Here is a 22,183-nt window from a genome sequence, read left to right on the forward strand (position 1 = left end):
AAACATTACATTTTTCATGATGCCTTTTTATATTTTCCTTTAAAATACGTCAATTTTCTAAAATCATCTGAATAGTGGAAGTGCTATCACTTGCCCTTTGATTCTTTGATGGTATTTTAGGAAGGGAAAGCACAAGACAAGCCACAGCACTTGTCAAAGGCAATAGGTCTCGCCTGTGGGACCTAACGGCGTTGTCAATGTTTTTTTACAGATGATGTGACCTATGGCTAAAGTGGGAACCATAATAAAGGCCATATGGCGTGCCCAGTACAGTCATGTAATTTTATAGTTGAATAGACCACGCCTGCTTGTGACTTCAAAATGACGTGGGAGCTTTTCTTTACATTTACTAATCTGGTTTGAATTGGAAAATAAATTTAAAAAAAGAAGAGCAAAACTTTTTTGTTACAAACAGGTGGGGAAGCAACACGGAGGATGCAAGTGGGCAATGGCAGCTGCCTCGGATCGGGGGTGGTAGCGCAGAGGGAGGGTGGATTAAGAAAATAAAATAAACATACCATCTCAGCGGCTCTGCCGTGCCGCACGCCTCTCCCGCCGCAGCACGCCTCTCCTCCGTCTGCTGTGCTGGAAGCACCGGAAGCAACCAGGCTCCAAGACTCTGCCAGCCAATCACGACACTGCAGGAGCAGCGTCGTGATTGGTCTGAGCGTCCTGTTTGGACGCTCCGGCAGTGCCTGGGGAGGCTGGACATGTACTCCACTGGGCTGTTCAACACAGCCCAAAGGAGAACATGCCAAGTGCGCATGACGGTTTCTCCTTCCCTGGAGGGCTGGACAAACCGTCATGTGCACTTAGAGGAGTGCAAACCCCTCCTTCCGTGCTCTGATGTCACAGCGCCAGCCTCGCCCCGACTCCCACAAAGAAAAACAAATGATAATAACGTCCTATTATTATCATTTTCTTTTTCTTTTTTGCACGGCTGGAATAGTAGTGAGGCAACGCTCCTCCGCTTTAGTGGAGGAACCGCCACTGCAAGTGGGGGAAGCAACATGGAAGGTGTAGGTGGAGGAAGAAACACAGAAGGTGCAGGCGGGAGGAAGCAAAAGGAAAGGTGGGGGCAGAAGTAACAGGGAGGGTCAAGGAAGCAACAACATGAGGGAAGGAAAGGAAGTACGTAACATGGGCAACAGAGATCAATGTGAAGTAGAGGGGTAAGAAAAAGACGCAGTGAGAGAGAACAATGTGGAGCAGGAGGAGATGCACACAAGGGTGACGGAAACATTGAGGGTGCAGGGGAGAAGCACAAAGGAGAGCTGCAGAAGGAGAAAGTGAAGTGCATGAGGGAAACAGCTGAAAGGCACATGCACTCTCATGGAGTGCTTAAAGCAAAAAGAAAAAAGTAGTATTTGAAAAGTAAGCGGTTAAAGGATTCAAAAAAGAGTTCATGCTCCAGGGAATGGACAAACACAAGAAGAGGAAGAAAAGTGAACACAGGCTAACAAATAAAAAATGCAAACAAATGTAATTGGTGAGCAATGGGCGGACTCTAAGCTCATTGGAAGCGGACTACAGGTCTGTTTGCAAACGGACAGCTTGTGCTGCCTGCTAAGGGAGACCTAAAAAGAGTGGTATCAAGCACACAGGACCATCTAAAAAATACCAACCCTACCTTTAAAATTCAAATTAAAAATGCAGCATGCCTGCAGGAACATAAAAAGGTATGGAGGGAATGGAGGGTCTATGAAGAAGCAGGGTGGGCAATTTTGTTTTGTGTAATTGATTTATTTAAGTTGGGATCTGTCGAGTGTGTATTTTATGTACAACAATCTATAACATTTGTTTATCAGGGAAAAAAATCAGAAGCCACTGCCGGCGAAATGACACCATCTCATCAACTCTCTCAAAACTACACCCTTTACCGCTAGGGGAACACTCCAACATGTACATACCAAGGGAACAGTCCATCTTTTAAATCACTTTTATGAACATACTAATTGAAACACCAAATGTCTTGGATAACATTTTTGGAAGTCATCAGATTTCTTGGATACTTTACCTAAGAACTCACATCCAGGTCAAACTTCATCTAGAACTCTTACTCGCCTTGCCAGCTAAAAAGCTGTCCACTTCCCTAAACATAAAATCTGAAGATTAAAGGAACCACCACCCAAAGTCTATACACATCTAAGAAAATACTCCCATGCTAGTAGAACTACATACATAACTACCATGTCTCAAATCACATTTATTCACTTTAACTTTTCTATAAAAGTTATCTATTTAAACTGCGTGGAAATGTATTGGCAATCTTGCCCAAGTAATGGTCAACAATTTCCTCCAAGCCGCTACATACATCAGATACAGTAGGCATTCCATTTACCTGCATTACCTTAGTGCATATTTCTCCTACTTCAGTTACTATCTTGTAATCCCTTCTGCTGACAATGGTGAAATATCATTTTCTTGCACAATACTTACACCATGCTTTCACAGCTGGACAAATAATGCTATTCACAAAGCTTCTGAAAGTGACGGAAGTGCGTGTGCGTACTCACTCTTGACTTTTTCTCTGCTTTATGCAATCACACGAGAGCGAGTGCTCTATACTTGGCAATTCTGCCTATTCAGGTTTATTTCAGAGGCAGAATTCCTCATGTTTCTTTTTATAGCAAATATTGTAGCAAAAATCCACCAAGGATGAAGAATTATGAGGATATGTCCTTGCAGTGATAATTATCAGATGTTTGAGCTGTGCCGATGGTGGGGCACTGAAGAAAGTTTTCACTTGTCATCACTTATGAAAGTAGAATACAAGCATAGAAAATTAGTATATATGTACACAGGTAAAGCTGATCTTATAGTCCTCTAAACAAATATAATATAGGACAGGATACAGCGCCAACCCTAATCCACCTCCCTAGTTGCTCCATTCAACCGTCCTCTTAACGCCCTCATGTGTGTCCCAATCTACCCTAAGCTAACACAAACACACACATCCAGTATGAGAATGTGGTGAACTACAGTTCTTAATTCTCCACCTCACACTACACAGAGTAATGTTTAAAGGAAGGGGCACAAAGCTGGCCATTTCATCCCCCTTCGCGTGCCCTACTCAAAATACAACAAAGAGGAATGCATAGAGGTATCTCGGTGTCCATCATGACTTTAAACATTGTAGGCCCAGAAACCAGATTTGTCCCTTGAAAGTACTTTTATATTTGCTTAAAACTCAAAAAAAATTCAATAACAGTGACAACAACCACACAGAATGCTGACTCCTGCTGATAGCCTCCTTCAGCAAAGACAACTTTTCTGAAATGTATAACCATACCTTGCAATTCAACAGGGCACATCCACCCAACACTCTGCCTGAATCTATTATGCAGTTGGACGTGGGAGTAAAGTTCTCCAAAAGTGACCCACTTACAGATATCCAAATATACCGAACATGATAATTAGTCCCACCACTTTCATTGTTTAAGACTTTGCTCTGCCGTGACATGGACATTCATTCACCCAAATTCCATTGGTATCAGGAGTGACATCACTCACCATCAGACCCTTAAAAACACCAACAGGTTGAACACTTATCCAAACTGTAGGCTCTTAATGTTCTCCTGCTTGCTTCGAAGGGCTATGGGGAGAGTAACAAGCTTTGTCAAAACCAATAGTTCTGGGTTAATGTGTTAGTGCATGCAACGTTGGCACATTAGAGCTAGACACAAAGGGGGAGGACCCAGAGGGCTCTAGTTGGAAAGTCGACCCGTATGTAGTTTAATGCAAGCACTGGAGTGGTGGAGGAAGGATGCACACAAACAGCCAATAGCATCAGGTGAGCGGTGAATCAAGACGTGAATGACAAAGTCTCAAGCCAATGGCTGAAAGAGACTGATTGATGGAAGCCAGTGGTTGAAAGGTGTAGACCCCGAGCCAATGCTATCTCTCCTGTCAGCAATACGCCAGTTTGACAGCTGCACTGTCGAAAGCAAAACCTAAAAATGTGGAAGTAGCCAAAATAAACAGGGCTTTAACCCCTTCGAGGCTAATGACGAGCTGGGCTCGTCATGGCGCTTACCTGCCGTGCGCGGATGACAAGGCCAGCTCGTCATGAATAATGGTAATTTTCATCCTGCAGCACAGGACGGGAAAACGCCTAGCAGCCATGTGGTTAAATGTTTGTTTCTGCCAATGTTTAATTTGAGACAGTGGTTGCAGGTGCGGCCCACTGGCACTCAGTTTTGGAGTTTTGGGGACTGGCACTTATCTTTCCCCATCAGGAGTGGCATCACTCACCATCGGACCCTTAAAAACACCAACAGGTTGAACACTTTTCCAAAATGTAGGCTCTTAAGGGTCTCCTGCTTGCTCTGAAGGGCTTTGGGGAAAGTAACAAGTTTTGTCAAAACCAATAGTTTTGGGTTAATGTGTTAGAGCATGCCACGTTTTGTCAAAACCAATAGTTCTGGGTTAATGTGTTAGAGCGTGCAAAGTTGGCCCATTAGAGCTAGGCTAAAAAGGGGACGACAGAGAGGGCTCTAGTTGTAAAGTAGATCCTTAAGTAGTTAAATGCAAGCACTGGAGTGGAGGAGGAAGGATGCAACAAACAGCCAATAGCATCAGGTGAGCGGTGAATCAAGACGTGAATGACAAAGTCTCACGCCAATGGCTGAAAGAGACTGATTGATGAAGCCAGTGGTTGAAAGGTGTAGATCCAAAGCCAATGCTGTCTCTCCTGTCAGCAATACGCCTGTTTGACAGCTGCGCTGTCGAAACCAAAACCTAAAAATATGGAAAATAGCCAAAATAAACAGGGCTTTAAATGTTTGTTTCTGCCAATGCTTAATTTGAAACAGTGGTTGCAGGTGCGGCCCACTTGCACTCAGTTTTGGGGACTGCCACTTATCTTTCCCCATCAGACTTTGACCCAGTAAGAGAGAGAAAAAGACAAACGAGGGGAAGATGGAAAAACAGAAACAACGAAAAACAGTGGCAAAGAAAGAAAGGGATGAAAAAGAACATGAAAGGGTAAGGGAGAGTTCGGTGGAGGATAAAAGAGGCACGAGGGGGAATCAAAACTACTCAGCCTCATGGTGTTCAGAGCCCTGACATTCCGTGGCGCCGGCCGCCTGCGTCTGAGCAAAACTTTGTGTCCTGGCACCTATTCCTTTGCAAATTAAAATATGTACTTTAAGACTCCACATGCCAGGGATAGCACGGTCTGTGTCAGGGGGGTGGAGGCAGTCAAGCTACGGGGTAGCATCTGCCATTCCTAGCGAAATTGGCATTTATTTATGTGCTCTTGAGCACACTGAGCATTCCCATAGTTTCGGTACCCCTTAATCTTGCACCCTGTAAACTGCCAAGCCCCTGCTGCTGCCCGAAGCTAGGTTGGCACTCAATAAACACTCAAAATAAACTAAATAATAAAAAACAGTGGCATCGACGAAGGCCAGAGGCGGTGCGTGGATGCAGGGATTGATTAGCTGCGCCGCTCGCGAGTAATAGGCCGGGACATGTGACAGGGGAATTGTAACTCGCAGCTCTTCAGCTGTCTGACACTGGTTATTGATCAGAGAAACAGATTCCGCTCCTGATATTGTAACACAATATTTTAATTACTGCCTCCTGCCGATCTGACCTTCAGTCCATTAGTGCGGGATTATCACGGGCCAGCCCTGGTACCGAACCAAGATGGCCGCGGCTTCATGCCGGAAGCCGAGCCTGCGGCCACGACTGGGAGTTCCACCGACCTTAAAGGCAGCTTCCGGTCAGAGGAAGAGCGATCTGCGGAATGAAATCCTCCACAAGTAGACACAAACATCACTCTCACAAGTTAGTTAGTAACTAGAGCATGAGATACCAAGGCCGGAGACACCGACCAGTCTTTCTATCCCAATTTCCCGCCATTATGTCAGTTTCCATGGCTGGTATCAAGGAAAACAATTGGGGCCCAGAGTAACCTCATGCGATTCTTCGAGCCTTGGCTCTTTCCATCACATTTCTAATACGTGATGAAAATGTGCACGCAAACTCGTTAGGTTTTAGCGCATGCGCTCATGGACCCGATAAAAGTCATAATCGAGCAGGGTGGTAAACCCTTAGGGACACCGTATCGCTTACTCATAATCAAGTCCTTCAAGCCAGGAGAACTGGTCCTTTTGATTTGTCCAGTGAAATCAAAAATATCAGGCTTTGTAGCTTAAGGGTCATCAAGAAAAAGACAGATTTACATCTAGTGGAGCGTTTCGCTTTTTGTTTTGTAGGGTGACATAACATTCTGCGTCCATCGGGCAGGCAGTACTTCCTGTTAAAGGACACTCCTTTTTCGGTGGTGTTTTCACCAGGGGTGGGGTTGGCCCTGCCCGAAGCCTCTGGCCTACTGTGCACGACCTTTAGAGACTGGCCATTCAACCAGAGCTCCCTATGATAACTAGTAGCTCCCAGGACCTTTTTGTTCAGTGTGTTGTCAAGCGATGGTAGTTGAGGAGTCAGTCAGGTATTTTGTTTGTAATAATAGGGCATGCCGTTTTCTCCTGCCATCCTGAAATCCAGCAGTTAGATAAAATAAGGATATGGTTATAATCAAGACCTTCCAGAGGAAAAACTGATAGGCAGACAAAACCTGTGGGTAGGTGTTAGGACTTCCAAGGACAACGGCGATGAGCTTGAGTCAAGAGAAGACAACTGAAAGCCAAGGGAGACCAAACCAGAGGCGTGCAGAGCTAGAAAGGAACCGGAGAATCTTCAAGAGTGGGTGTGACCTATTGAGTGCCTTGATTGGACCCCTTTTATAGTCTGATGATGAGTGAGCTAAGAGGAAAGGGTCATGCTTGACAGGAAGAAATTCTCCAACATCTTTCCCATCTTAGATTGGCTACATATAGTAAGTCTAAGAGATTTGGTCCCCAAAGTCAAAAACAAAATTGGATAAGGAGAGCCCCAAGTAGCTCCATGGAAGAGTTCCTTCTCTCCATCAAAACGCTTAATCAGTCTAATGCTTTGATGTAAGTGAATATCATGCCCCCTTAATTTTTAGGATTATCTGATACGGAAGTAGGGAGAACAAAAGCACCACAGGGCAACACAGCATTGAGAAATGGCAGCATGGGCGATACTGCGGAAAAAACAAAGCCCTAATGTGATGGGGTGGCGCGCAACAGTGCCTTCCTAAGGCCTGCAACACATGCTCAAAATATGACAGCCATGCGCAGCAACAGAGGGGATCCATGGCGAAACACCTCAACCAGCTGGTTGCCATTTCAAATGACATTAATATAACCATTGTTTTCAATTAGTTTACACCTCCATCCTGCAGTTTAATTGTGGAGAAAAGAAGGCAACCCGTGGGAAGGATGCAATGGTTAAAAGTAATCAGCATTTCAACAACACACCAAAGTACAAATATAAAACTAACCTAGCCCATGCCATCATAAGACACTGACATGACTTGTGTTGCATTTATAAAAGGCAGAATACTCTGGTAAAAAAAATAGCAAATTGGCCCCTAATCGAAAGAAAATAGAAAGTCTTTTGGCACACCCGCCTATAAACATAAAACGCAAAAACAACAGTTGATAGACAGAATGCAGAACAATGTCATACATTCACCCCAGTATAGAGATCTGGGCCTAAATCCATCGTTTTTTTGCTCACCATGCCATTCCAATTTGAGCCCAGGCATATGCAAATAAGATTTAATCCTGTGCCCCATGGGAACGGTCCAGCCCAAACTGCCAAGCCAAGTCCTCCCTGGACTGGAAACAAGCATCCTAGAACCGGTTTCGGGCTTTCAGCCCTCATCAGCCAGGATAGCTTCATTCCAGTGGCACGAGAGCACAGGACTCACGTCTGAGCATACCCGTCCCACTCGGGGTAACAAATTGCAAAAACAACAACAGTTGATGGACAGAATGCAGAACAATTTCATACATTCACCCAAGTACAGAGATCCGGGCCAAATTCCCTCGTTTTTTTGCTCACTATGCCATTCCAGTTTGAACCCAGCCATATGCAAATCAGTCTTAACCCTGTGCCCCATGGGAACAGTCCAGCCCGAACTGCCAAGCCAAGTCTTCCCTGGACTGGAAATCAGCATCCTAGGACCGGTTTCGGGCTTTCAGCCCTCATCAGTCAGGATAGCTTGATTCCAGTGGCATGGAGAACACGGGACTCACTTCTGAGCATACCCGTACCACTTGGGGTGACAAATACAAAAACAACAGTTAATGGACATAATGCAGAACAATGTCATACATTCAGCCCGGTACAGAGATCTGGGCCTAAATCCATCTATTTTTTGCTCACCATGCCATTCCAGTTTGAACGCAGCCATATGCAAATCAGTCTTGACCCTGAGCCCTATGGGAACAGTCCAGCCCGAACTGCCAAGCTAAGTCCTCCCTGGACTGGAAACAAGCATCCTAGGACCGGTTTCGGGCTTCCAGCCCTCATCAGCCAGGATAGCTTGAATCCAGTGGCATGTAATTCAAAACTTCAATAACTTCAAAAGAACCAGCTCAGTATGGAGGATACCTTGAAGATTCCACGCACTAATGGAAATGCAACAAACTACTTGGCCCCAATACATGGCGACTATTTAGCGCACCGCATTGTATCATACAGATATATTTTTAACTAACATACCAGTGGATTTGCAGAGGCCGCCGCACCCGCCCGAAGGGTGGGGGAGGCTCGAAGGCCGGCGCCATAACCCTCGTGGTGCCACCAGCGGGGAAAAACTGGTTCTGGGCGCTTCGATGCGCACAGGAACCAGCGGAAACGGGGTGCGCACCAGCCACCCGACCGGAAGTGACCTGTTGACCTGGCACCCCCCAAAGGACGTCCAATGGTCAACCTGGCTTTGTTTGAACCCCCCAATCAGGGGGACTCACCTGAGGCCTGCATGGAGGGCTCAGGAGGATTTAAGCGACGCCGCCCTCCCAGCAGAAGCACATCGCATTCGAGGAGCTGGGAGAACGGCGCGACAGCAACAACGACTGAAGAACAACTGAAGAAGAGAGGCGACGCGGCGAAGGACGAGGCAGGAAGACGGTGGGACTACGGTAGAAGATCCAGGTCATCATCACCGAGGACGCCTTACGGAGCGCGGCGCGCCGTGCCAGCTCCCCCGAAACAACAACAGGTAAAGACCGCGGCAAGCTCAGGGCTCGGGATAAGCACACGCAGTCAGCTGTGCCCCCGGCAGACGGCCTGACGCAGACGCGGGAAACTAAGAAGCCACACACAAGTGCGCAGAGACTCACGACATGTCGGAAGGCCAGCCGGACGAGATGGCGGAGGTACTGTTGAAGATCCGCGAGTTATCGGCCATCCACGGCGACGACTGGCTTCACCCCCACCTGGGCAAGGGGAAAGAGAACAGACCGGTTGAACAGGCGGACGAAGAACCAGGGCCTTCCGCACCCAAGAAGCTGAAAAACACGCCGATGAAGAGAACATCGAAGAGGAACCCTCCGAGGAAGGTACGGCAGAAACCTCTTACGCCGAGGCCGGAGGGCAGTGAACAGGGCGAGACGACCGACAAAAAGAAAAAGGGTGAGCATATTAGCAACATCGTAAGGGAATGTCTGAAATCGCTAGCGCCGGGGCTACTTAATGGCATAGGGCAGGGGGTACCAGGGCCTAGGGAGCAGCGCGCGGAGGAAGCGGCAGGTCTCACGTGGCATATGGTCGACCCGGGGTGGGCCCGTCAGACAAGAGTGCAGGAGCAGGTAAGCTTGTCCGCCCAGGGGGAACAGATTTCCCCGCTACCCGGTTGGGGTTACGGCCCCGTTGCAGGAAGCCCACCTCCGAGTGGGGTAGTCAACGATCATTACATCAGGCCATCCCCCGGCCCGGCGTCCCTGACTACGAAAGCCACCGGCCTGGCATGTCTCATCCCCCTAGCGGTAAAAGAGAGGATATGGCGCAAAGAATTCATCGACATATTTTCGCTGCTTGAAATACAGCTAGAAGGTCTTGATCTAACCACGTGCGACAAGAAAGAAGAGGACAGGAGAGAAAGGCGTGGGGCCAGAAAAGAGCGCAGTTTCGAAAATTGGTTAGACGCCTTCAGAATCATGGCGTGCATTATAGTGGAGAGGTTCCCCCATTGCGCGGCTGACTTGTGGCTGTACGAGGCCAATATCCACCTAGCACAGAGGCAGTTCCCAGGGGATGCCTGGCTAGAATACGATAAAGGGTTTAGATTAAAAATGCAGAGGCACCCCGAAATGGAGTGGAATGAGGAGGATGTCTCCGGCTTCATCCACAAGATGCTCACAGCCAAAGACGTTAGGACCTGGGCCGGAAAAGGCGACCAGCCCTTTCGGAGCTCATACCAAAAAGGGAAGAGTGGTTCTTATCAAAGGCGGTCGAACGGGAGATCAGACTCCCCAACCGCAACTAAGGCGATCTGTTGGAGATACGAGGCGGGGGACTGCTCATGGGGCTTGTCTTGTAAGTTTCAACACGCATGCGCGACCTGCGGGGGCAAGCATGCCACCTCCGCATGCAAAGGTTCCAAACGTGAAGCGAAAAGGGAGAAGAGAGAAAAGAGCAAGAAGCGTTAGCCCCAACGCAGGGGAAAAGAGGGGACTGGTGGACATTTGTAGGCGCCAGCTGGCCAGATCCCCCATTATTACACAACAGCTGCGCAGATTAACAAACAAATACCCGAACAAAGCAGAGGCCAGGTCACTGGTAGAGGGCTTCGAGCAAGGCTTCGTTATTCCATTTCATGGCCCGCTCCCCTCGGCGGGGGCGAACAACCTGAAGTCGGCAAGCCAACACCCCGAAGTGGTTAGCGCCAAGATTGAGAAAGAAGTGAAACTGGGCAGAGTTGAGGGCCCTATCCCAAAGGAATTACAAGGAGACATAGTCATCTCCCCGCTAGGCGTGGTCCCCAAGAAAGAACAAGGTCAATTCAGGCTGATACACCACCTTTCGTTTCCGGAAGGTTCCTCCGTGAACGACGGTATCGACCCCGAAGCTTGCTCAGTGGGATATGCGTCAGTCGACGACGCAATCGAGCTGGTGAAGGCGACAGGCAGAGGGGCTCTTATGGCGAAAGCCGATATTGAATCCGCGTTCCGACTATTGCCGGTCCACCCTTCCAGTTTCCACTTACTGGGTTTCCAATGGGGAGAGGACGTGTTCATTGACAAAGCCATGCCCATGGGATGCGCGATATCATGCGCATACTTTGAGCAGTTCGCCACCTTCTTAGAATGGGCGCTGCATGACCGGCACCAGGAAGGGGGGAAACTGCACTACTTAGACGATTTTCTGTTCACGGGCCCGGCAGGTTCCTCAGTGTGCGCAAGCACATTGGCAGCCTTCGAGGAGCTAGCCAGGTCTCTAGGGGTCCCCCTCGCAAAGGAAAAAACTACAAGCCCGACCACAAGTCTCACGTTCCTGGGCATAGAGTTGGACTCTATAGCGGGAACGGCCAGGCTGCCTCCAGGCAAAGTAAAGGAATTTCGCGAGGAAGTATCGAAGCTACGGGGTCGGGACAAGGCCACCCTGAGGGAGATCCAGCGAGTAATAGGTAGACTCAACTTCGCGGCTCGGGTAATCCCGCCCGCCAGGGTATTTTCAAGGCGCCTAACAGGGCTAACGGCCGGCGTCACCCACAAGCACCACCACATCAGACTGAGCGCAGGCGTGAAACAGGACCTGCGGGTGTGGGACGAGTTCCTACAGAATTTCAACGGGGTGCTGATTTGGAGAGCAGGTTGGGTAACGGCCGAACAGATAGCCCTTTACACTGACGCGGCTGGAAGCCTTGGCTTCGGCGTGGTCCTGGGAAACAGCTGGTGCGCCAGCCAGTGGCCAGACGAGTGGCATGCGCAGGGGCTCACCAGGAACATCACGTTTCTCGAGCTGTTCCCAATCATTGTGGCAATGACCATTTGGAGCGAGAAAATAAAAAACCTGAAACTCACCCTTTGGTCGGATAACATGGGAGTAGTGCAGGCCATTAACAGAGGCGCAGCGAGATGCCCGGACATGCTGAGGCTAATGCGACGGTTAATTAAATTACAGCTAGAAGGGAACCTGGAGCTGAAAGCACGCCACGTGCCAGGGGCAGAGAACTCGGCAGCAGACGCACTCTCACGGTCCCAAATGAAGCGCTTCAGAGAACTGGTGCCCGGGGCGGACAAGGAGATGACCCCCTTTCCATCGTCCCTTTGGGACCTGGGGGAGTAGACTTATCATGGCTAGTAGGGCAATCACTCACCGCGGAAGCTAGCAGAAGATACAGGACATACGCGGGCACAGTTATGAAAGTTGGGGGCCTAAAATCGCTGGAAAACGGGGCAAAGACTCGCACAGCGGTCGAGAAATTCGTGCAATGGGCATTCGAGTCGAGAAAAACGAGATCATGGGCCCAGGCGCATCTGTCCGCCATTGCCCATTTTGCGAGGCTTTACACAGGCGAGGACCCCACTACCTCGGCCTATCTAAAGAAGGCCTTAAAAGGCTGGAGGAGGGTTGAAGGAAAAAAGAAGGACAACAGGCGTCCCATCGATTTTGCCAAACTGGGTCAGCTCCTTGGAGCCCTCACAGGCTTAATATCGGATGAGTACGAGCTGCTGCTATTTAGGGCGGCTTTCACGACGGCGTTCTTTGGAGCATTCCGTGTCAGCGAATTGGTAGCCCCCAGCAAGTCGGGCCCAGCGCAGCAATGCCTGCAGGCAAGAGACATTAAACCAATGGAGAGGGCAGTGGAGTTAACACTGAGACAGTCCAAAACAGACAGGGCAAGGAGGGGGACGACGATACGTCTCCATTGCATACCGGAGTCGGGGCTCTGCGCGGTATGCTGGTTGTTCAGGTACATGGGGGCTCGACCAGCTGGCGATGGCCCTCTCTTCATACATAAGGACGGGAGGTACATGAGCAAGTTCCAGTTTACAGCCATAATGCGCCAGGGCCTTGGTAAAGCCGGGTATTGCGCGGCTTCGTTCGCCTCTCACTCTTTCAGGATCGGCGCGGCAACCTCGGCATCGCAGCATGGCATGCCAGAGGACAGGATCCAGGCAGTGGGCAGATGGCGCTCCAGGGCGTACAAGTCGTACATACGCCCTCACCTCGTATAAAAAAAAAAAATAAAAAAAAAGGGGTGAAGAGAAAAGACAAAAAAAAAAAAAAAAAAAAAGATAAGAAGGGAGAGAAAGCCCCGAAGGTGGGAAGGGGGGGAAGGAGTGGGAGTTGCCTTGGGATGCCGCACGGCAGGGTGACAACACACCCCCGCCCTCGCTTGAATGCACACGGTGCGCAGTAAAAGCCACCTAACGGAATGCTTTCTCTCGACAGGGGGACGCCCGCAGCTGGTCTGGGTGGTGGGGCACTCATTCGTGTCCCGGATGGAGTCTTGGTGGCGGCAGGGGGACCGCAGCATACGCAGGCCCAAAGCGACGTACATCAGGTGGATAGGGCAGCCAGGCATGAGATGGGAGCAGCTACTGCCGACGCTGGACGGCCTCATGGCAGATTCGGCCTGGTTGCCTGACGTCCTGATCATCCACCTAGGGGGCAATGACCTGACCCGGCTAGGGCGAAAAGCTGTCGGGCAAGCCATCCAAAGAGATCTCACCAAGACAGCTGCGTGGCTGGGACCCACGATGGTGGTCTGGTCCGAAATGATCAGCAGGAAACATTGGAGAGGTGCTGATTCCAACAAGGCCGTCGATAACGCAAGGAGGAAGCTAAACGTGGCAATGCACAAGTTCTGCCTCGCCAATGGCCTGGAATCAGTTCGGCACGGCCTCATCCACCCGGGCCGCCCAGAGCTCTATGGGCAAGACGGGGTACACCTATCCGAAAAAGGGATGAAGGTGTTTTGGGATAACTTGTGGGGTGCAATGTCACTCGCAGGTTGCAACTAAAAAAAAAAAAAAAAAATGAAAGATGGAGAAAGGTGGGAGCCACGAACCAGGTGCAGGGGGGGAGCCGCAGTGAGACGTGCGCCTCCCTGCGGCGTGGCGGAAATCCTACACTGGTTGGCTAAGAAAACACACCGGCGGGCGGTGTGTAAGAGGATGGCCACTCACTTTTGAATGCCGCACGGCAGGGTGACGTGGCGGCATAAAGGAGGGGAGTAGCAGGAGGAGACGGCACTCGCGGCCCAGACCCGGCCGGACGGCAGGGCGCAATTTGGTAGCGAGCTGGGGACCTAACTCCCGACTGGAAAGCGTAAAGCTCCCCTCCACAACACGCAGAAGGCGTGGGCAACCAACCACTGGAGCACCAATAGACTGACAACAAACTGGTTGTGTACAAGCCCCATTTTCGAACTAAGGAGGGCACAAAGAGACTGACACCTGCTAGTAGAAGAGGGTGTCATAATGTGTAATATGCCAATTATGATTGATGAGTAATGTTCAAAAATGGAAGATTGCTTGATACCAGTTTGTGTTATTAATATGTCTTTGGTTATTAATAAACTGCGGCCAACAACGACCACTACGGATACCAGGCTTTGTTGGCTGACATTATTTCCCACCTTCGGCAGCAGCAGTATGCGGGGGCCGGTAAGTATGGTGAGTATGGGTCTCTGCAGAATAGGCACATGCGAGGGTTATTGCAGAGGCCGCCGCACCCGCCCGAAGGGTGGGGGAGGCTCGAAGGCCGGCGCCATAACCCTCGTGGTGCCACCAGCGGGGAAAAACTGGTTCTGGGCGCTTCGATGCGCACAGGAACCAGCGGAAACGGGGTGCGCACCAGCCACCCGACCGGAAGTGACCTGTTGACCTGGCACCCCCCAAAGGACGTCCAATGGTCAACCTGGCTTTGTTTGAACCCCCCAATCAGGGGGACTCACCTGAGGCCTGCATGGAGGGCTCAGGAGGATTTAAGCGACGCCGCCCTCCCAGCAGAAGCACATCGCATTCGAGGAGCTGGGAGAACGGCGCGACAGCAACAACGACTGAAGCCCACCCACCCACACCTAAGGAACAGCAAAAGTCGCAGTGCTGGATAGGGGAAGGGGCATTAGCGGAAATCCTACACTGGTTGGCTAAGAAAACACACCGGCGGGCGGTGTGTAAGAGGATGGCCACTCACTTTTGAATGCCGCACGGCAGGGTGACGTGGCGGCATAAAGGAGGGGAGTAGCAGGAGGAGACGGCACTCGCGGCCCAGACCCGGCCGGACGGCAGGGCGCAATTTGGTAGCGAGCTGGGGACCTAACTCCCGACTGGAAAGCGTAAAGCTCCCCTCCACAACACGCAGAAGGCGTGGGCAACCAACCACTGGAGCACCAATAGACTGACAACAAACTGGTTGTGTACAAGCCCCATTTTCGAACTAAGGAGGGCACAAAGAGACTGACACCTGCTAGTAGAAGAGGGTGTCATAATGTGTAATATGCCAATTATGATTGATGAGTAATGTTCAAAAATGGAAGATTGCTTGATACCAGTTTGTGTTATTAATATGTCTTTGGTTATTAATAAACTGCGGCCAACAACGACCACTACGGATACCAGGCTTTGTTGGCTGACATTATTTCCCACCTTCGGCAGCAGCAGTATGCGGGGGCCGGTAAGTATGGTGAGTATGGGTCTCCGCAGAATAGGCACATGCGAGGGTTATAGCGCTGAGCCAATTAATCCAGGGCTGTTTTAATAATATTACAGCAACAAAGATTACTGCCAAGAAGAGGTGTTTGTTAAATCAACATTGCTCTAAAAATAGTTTTTAACTTCAGAGAGTACAAATCGTTTCTGTCTTGATAAAGATGGTAAAAAATACATCCATCGAAACGCGTTGATGCTCACTATAGTACACAATCTGTGAGAAAGGCGGAGGTCACAGAGTATTTGGTACCAAGATCCATGCCTAAACCATTGCTGCTAAACAATTGTGTAACAAGTAAATGGCATATTGAGTTTGTCTGTGTTATGTACTCCCTTTTTTCATTGTATTGTGATTTTAATGAACTGTGAATTTATTTGTGATTGTTCTTTTGAGTCTATGTGAATACTGTTGATCTACTAATATGATACCTCATGCTTATTAGGTATCCGATTTTTATTTGTTTTATCATCATTGTAGTATTATTTGACAATTTATATTTTTGCAAATTTGATGTTTAACGATTCTTTGTGGAAGATATATGGCATAGTTTTCGATAGCATGGATGTGGCTTTTGAATAATTTTATACCTGATTGAATGTGAGTTGTAGATGAATGCTATACTTGAAACTATCATAGGGTCCAAAGGATAATTGCATCTTAGAACGAGCTCTGTAGCTTTAAGCTACCTGACCCATTCAATGTGAATGCACTTCTTAGGAAGTCTTCAGGCGCTGACACCTTTTCCTGAACTTGCCTGGGGAATGCTGAGTAGGGATGTCATATTAGTAGTAGTTTATGGACAGACAAATGCTTTTTACTTACAAACCTCCAATGAATACTAATCTTGATGAAGGGGCACTCATTTCCTGTATGCTGGTATTGAAAATTGTCATTCTTTACATGCATCAGAGATTGAACTTTGCCTGTAGGGTTGGCTTTGTATTAGTTCCGATGTACTTCTACAACCTCATCTTGAGATGTCTGTATGTCCAGTAATTTTCCGGTCTGTAATAAATTAACTAACCGAGAACCTGGAGCATGTGATTCTTCGGACTCATGAATTATTGGGAATGTGAAATCTGATGCAATACTTCAATTCTCCCCTCTACACTTCTAAACAGGTACAAACGGTCCATTGACCAGGGGTTCCAGACTCCAGAGTATATCCGGAGAAAGGACCTTGCCCCATCACCCCCATTCCCCGTCTGAGTGCCAAACCACGGCACTCATACCAATCACAACTCTGCTTTGCAGCATTCTGATTGGCTCAGGGGAGCCTCAGTGTTTCCTGTGTCCTTCCTGTTCCAGCCGAAGGAAGGAGTGGAGAGACGCAATGAGGATGATGGGGGATGCAGACAGGAGGTACGTTTTTCATTTTTAGTTTGCCTCTTTCCCCCCACCCCTGCCTCCCTGCACTGCCACCCTGATCAGTGCCAGAGGCCACTGTACACAATACAGCATACATAGAAGTAACAATCGCCATTTGTGATTGTTTATGTGCAGGAAGGTGTCCCTTCCTGCACATGAACAATCTTTTTCTCAATGCACGCACCTTTGCACTATGGTGCAAGGGTGCCTGCGTTCGTACTAGGTAGCTAAATTTAGCACCTGCACTAGGGAAAACACAGGGGTGAGCCGTATCTTTGTAAATACGGCGCATCCATGCGTTTTCAGAATGGCGGAGCGTGGCATTAGCAAGGCAAAAAGAACATAGCTGATGGTTGTCCACCTCAATAGCGTTTTGAAGGAAAACTTAAAGATGAAGTGCTGGGACCAGTAGATTTACTAGAATGGAAGTGAAGTGATAGGCTGGCCACACAGGAGAAGTGATTAAGAGATATTAAGACTGATGATCAATATCCGCAGATGATGAAGATGGTTTTAGTCCTCAGTTATAAGAGGGCAACAAGACTGAGTAGCAGACTTGCTCAGATGTTACATCATTTAGCAAAGAATTAAAAGATACAAAAACTTATCATTATACTTGAGTAGATGCTAAAAAGGAAATAAAAAAGTATACATTTTAGAGGTGGGCGGAACTTGCGGAATTACATAAAAACCCCATGAGATTCAATGGAGTTCTGCAAACTGGTGGAATTTGGCATGCTGCGCTGATTATTAATGCTGGGAGCTTGCTCAGCCGTGTAAAATAAGAGTAAGCGGCACCACACAGCACACCAGTGGGTGCTTCTTCTTTCTGCTGCTTGAGTAGATTTTCTACTCGAGCGACAGCTCTCTCAACACAAAATGGCGTGTCCTTGAGCATTGAGAAATCTCACCGGGAGACATTCTAACTCCCCAAAAGCATGCTAGGTGACGCAAATTCTCGTTTTCACTCGGCAAATTAATCTAGGCAAGTCACGCGTGGTAAAAACTCCACCATGGGGCAATTGGCAGATTTTTGCAAGAACAAGCAGAACGTGAACTCCACCGACAGAGCGGAATTTTCACCCACCAATAGTAAATATCCATAAAAGATGGAAAAGGAATAGAACTATTCTTGCCTGACAAACAAGTTGAAAATTCAAATCAATAAGACTGAAGATAAAAAATTAGGAAACTCTCATTCAAGAAGTTCACTTATCTGGTCAATGAGTTGTTTGTAAAATCTATTTTACCATTATTCTGGTCAAAAGAGGTTATCTTTTGAATTCTAAGGCAAAATAAGACCCCCCTGTGCTGATTCAGCAGCAATCATATCACTTTATAACTAACCAATGCTATAAATTGATTGAAATATTCACAGTTACCGTATAAATGAACTTTTACCAACAAATGTACATAGCGATCACAGGTTGGTCTGGAACAGCCATTACAATGATGCTGTTACCACGCAAGTTGTTATATTGCATGTGTAACAACACATGCGATGTAACAACAACTACCATTACAACGCAAACCATTATATTGCATGCACTTTTAATTGCATGTGATGTAATGGTTATCCACATCGTTGTGAGAAAACTGGGCTGTTCCGTTTCCTCACAACTGGGCTGTTCCGTTTCCTCATGCTTGGGGTGGGAGTTACTTTTTTAAGGGTTTAGAGTAGTGTAGTAATGTTTGTGTAGTATAGGGTTGTGTTTTAAGATTTGGGATAGTGTTGGCGGGTCATGCAGGGTAGAGTTAGAGTGTAGGGACCGGCCTGGGGGTAGGGGGAGGGTCGTGCAGGGGGTAGTGTTTCAGGGTTTAGGGTAGTGATGTGGTGTTTGTGTAGTGTGGGGTAGTGTTTTAGGGTTTAGGGAAGTGTAGGGGGTTGGTGCAGGGTAGTGTTAGAGTGTAGGGACAGGACTGGGGAAGGGGAGGGTTGTGCTAGGGGCAGCGTGTTAGGGTAGTGTTGTGGTGTTTGTGTAGTGTAGGGTTAGTGGTTTAGGATTTAGTGTAGTGTCGGGGGTCACGCAGGGTAGTTTTAGAGTGTAGGGACCGGACTGGGGGTAGGGGAGGATCGTGCAGGGGAGTCGAGTTTTAGGGTTTAGGGTAGTGTTGTGGTGTTTGTGTAGTGTAGGGTAGTGGTTTAGGATTTAGGGTAGTGTTGGGGGTCGTGCAGGGTAGTGTTTGAGTGTAGGAACGGACTTGGGGTAGGGGGAGGGTCGTCAGGGGGTAGAGTTATAGGGTTTAGGGTAGTGTTGTGGTTTTTGCGTAGTGTAGGGTAGTGTTTTAGGAATAGTGTAGTGTTGCGGGATGTGCAGGGTAGTGTAGTGTTATTGGAGGGAGAGGACTGGGAGCCGGGGGAGGGTCGGGGAATTAGTGTAGTGTCGGGGGTTTGTGCAGGGTAGTGTAGTGTTATTGTAGAGAGAGGACTGGGAGTCGGGGAGGCTTGTGCAGTGGAGCTACATTAGGGATTAGGGTAGGGTCGGTGGGAGTCACTTACCTTGCAAACGTTTACCATGAGTATACCTTAACCATGCATGTCTTGGCGTTGAAATGGCATGCATGGTAAAGGTGTAGTCGTGGTAAAGGTTTGCGTTGTAATGGTACTCGTTGTAATTGACATCGCGTAGTAATACCCGAGTAGTGCATGGTATTTCTATGCGATGTAATGAGTGCTATTTGTCTGGAATAACATTGTGGTACATTAGAATGTTTCAGACTGTGTGACAAAGTTATCAAAGCCATTCAGCCAGTATATCAATCCGCCTTTGCATTTCTGCTGATAGGTAGTGACTTTACAAAAGCTGTAACAATACAAAGAGTGACATGACTGTTTTGTTCAAAAGCTCCCTGAGGTGCTTGGTGAAATGATTAGGTACAGTAACAAATCCCATTGATTGTGAAGTTCATTTTCAATAAATTGATCTGTGCGGATGATATGCTGGTAGTCGCATGCAGTCTGGCTAAGGGGAAGCGAGAGCGAGAAAGAGATTAAAAAAGGCAAATGAAGGACATTCAGGGTCTAATTGTTTAAAAACCTGAATTATGGCGGTCTAAAGAATTGTCGCAAAGAGATGAAGAAGCACTTATTGAGTGCCACCGTTACTACAATTACTACCATTACACAACATTTGGAAAATCTAGGGAAGCAAAAATTGGCTCCAGATCAAATTAGGAAAGGTTTTTGAAAGGCAGATTAACCAGAGACTGCCACCATTGGCAGGATCAACATCCAGCACGAGTGTTCTCCGAAGGTGCGATTTCCCTGCGAATAATTTAGCTTATGATATTAGAACTGTTATTGCCTAAAGATAAACATCATCAAACCTTCTCATATATGAAAAATGTTATATCAGATGCTTTAACAGTTATCTAACATGTTCAACTAAATAAACAGAAGACTTACATACGTTTGGCCTCTCCACAAGTTTGTGAAGGTCCAGGGTCTGTACATATTGCCATTTAAGAACTTTTTTCCAGAAAAATCCAGTTTTTGCTCATCTATTATTGCATAAGGTAAGGACAAGCAGTGATGACCGCGGAAAATAGAGGCTGCTAGGTAGTATGGTCTTTATGACTTGTTTTCAAATTATTTAATGACAGATGCAAGAGATGCAATTGAAGGTCCAATCTAGCTGTTGTGTTTGATAATATAGCTATATTCAGACCCGAAGGAGGGGATATATAACAGAAGCAAGCAATGTGAAATATTGGGATGCGAAACTGGTAAACATGGAATTTGGACACAACACCCTTATTGAATGTGTTTAGGATTAATGAAGAACAGAGACCTGCAGTCCAGAGTTATAGATCGGCAGATGCTCGATACTGGTAACGTCTCGCAGCAATTATGAACAGGAAAAAGAAGGTGGTGTGTGTCACGTAGACGCGAGCAAGCCAGCAGCGGTTCCATTGGGACAAATCGGTTCTATCGAGAGTCACAAATCTAATTGAGGTTTTTTATTCAAGAAGAAATATATGGGAGGGTTTACTGGGTGATGCATATCCACTACACACTAAGTGAACCCAGGGCCGGACTGGGAAACAAAACCTACCCTGGCAAAGTGCTCGGACGGCCACCCCTCCCAATGAGGCAGGGGAGGGAGGGGGGGGGGGCCTAGGGAATGCGGCCGTGCTCTTTGCCAGGGCCGGATTTCGGCCGATTTATATACAGGGACAATTTTGCGGCCCTGTAACAAAAACGGCCCCAGGGGCCCAAAACCAGCCCCCACCCAAGCGGCGCACCGGGGGATTGCCCGGTGCCCGCAATGTCCAGTCCAGGCCTGAGTGAACCCCAGCTGAGGTCCATAGTAGTTTGAAACTCATATCCATGTTGATACTTGACAGAACACAAGCTGTGTGTACCGGATTACAAGCGCCAGGATACCCGTAGGGTCACAGTGAGCTCTATAAATGCTGATTACAACTACAATTTACAATTACAATTACAATTGTTTAGTCCTGAGAAGCCCCGGTCTGATACATAGTCACCAACACACGATCATGGAGTTGAAATGACAATGGCAAAGTTTTATGACCTATGTCAACTATCCTATGATATAAAAGAAAGAAATAAGGATAATCTGACCTTTCAACTTTGGACATCAGACATTATATGTTTTCATTGTCTCACGTTTTTCTGTGTGTGAACACTGGGATTATTTCATTTTCGCTATTTATAAGTGTTTATGATTTATTGTATGTATTCTATTTGTTAAGGGCAGCTTAATATAAAAAAAAATGATTTGTATCATGTAAAGAGAGTGTTGGATTTATGACAATGAATATATTTTACTAAAAACTGCTTTTTTGCAATGTTTGTGGTTTTCTGTTTGTTAGATTCATCTTTCAGAAATAACTTATTTTTCATCGAAGGGATCATTTTGTAACCCTTTGGCATTAATGTTGAGTAGTCAACATTTTTCACAATTCTTGAGGAAGAATTGTGTCACCCGACAGAGCCGTTTCTAGTTTAAAACCATCACAGGTGCAGCCAGATCCTTTCTCTGACACAGGGAAAGAGAGAAACAGGCCCCAATGGCAGACCGAGAAATATGGATCCTCACTCTTGAGAGACAGAACCTGTTGGGGCCACTTCCCACTCCTCATTGTCAACTGGAGTTAGACAAGGAGTCACTCCACCAACTGGCCCTAGACAAAGACCACCAGTATTGGAGGGATTTTATTCTGAGGGCTTATGAATGAGAGGACAAATCTATTAGGCTGCATTACTGGCTGGCTACCAGAGATATGATTTCTAGGATAGTTC

General features: G+C 47.6%; 1 protein-coding gene across 1 annotated transcript in view; it reads right to left on the reverse strand.

The window, feature by feature from the left end:
• Positions 1-22,183, reverse strand: part of LOC147711708 (heparan-alpha-glucosaminide N-acetyltransferase-like) — a 1,547,073-nt gene that overhangs the window by 1,029,892 nt on the left and 494,998 nt on the right. The window lies entirely within an intron of this gene.

The sequence above is a fragment of the Lissotriton vulgaris genome, chromosome 5, assembly GCF_964263255.1.
Source record: "Lissotriton vulgaris chromosome 5, aLisVul1.2, whole genome shotgun sequence".
Lineage (NCBI taxonomy): Eukaryota > Metazoa > Chordata > Amphibia > Caudata > Salamandridae > Lissotriton > Lissotriton vulgaris.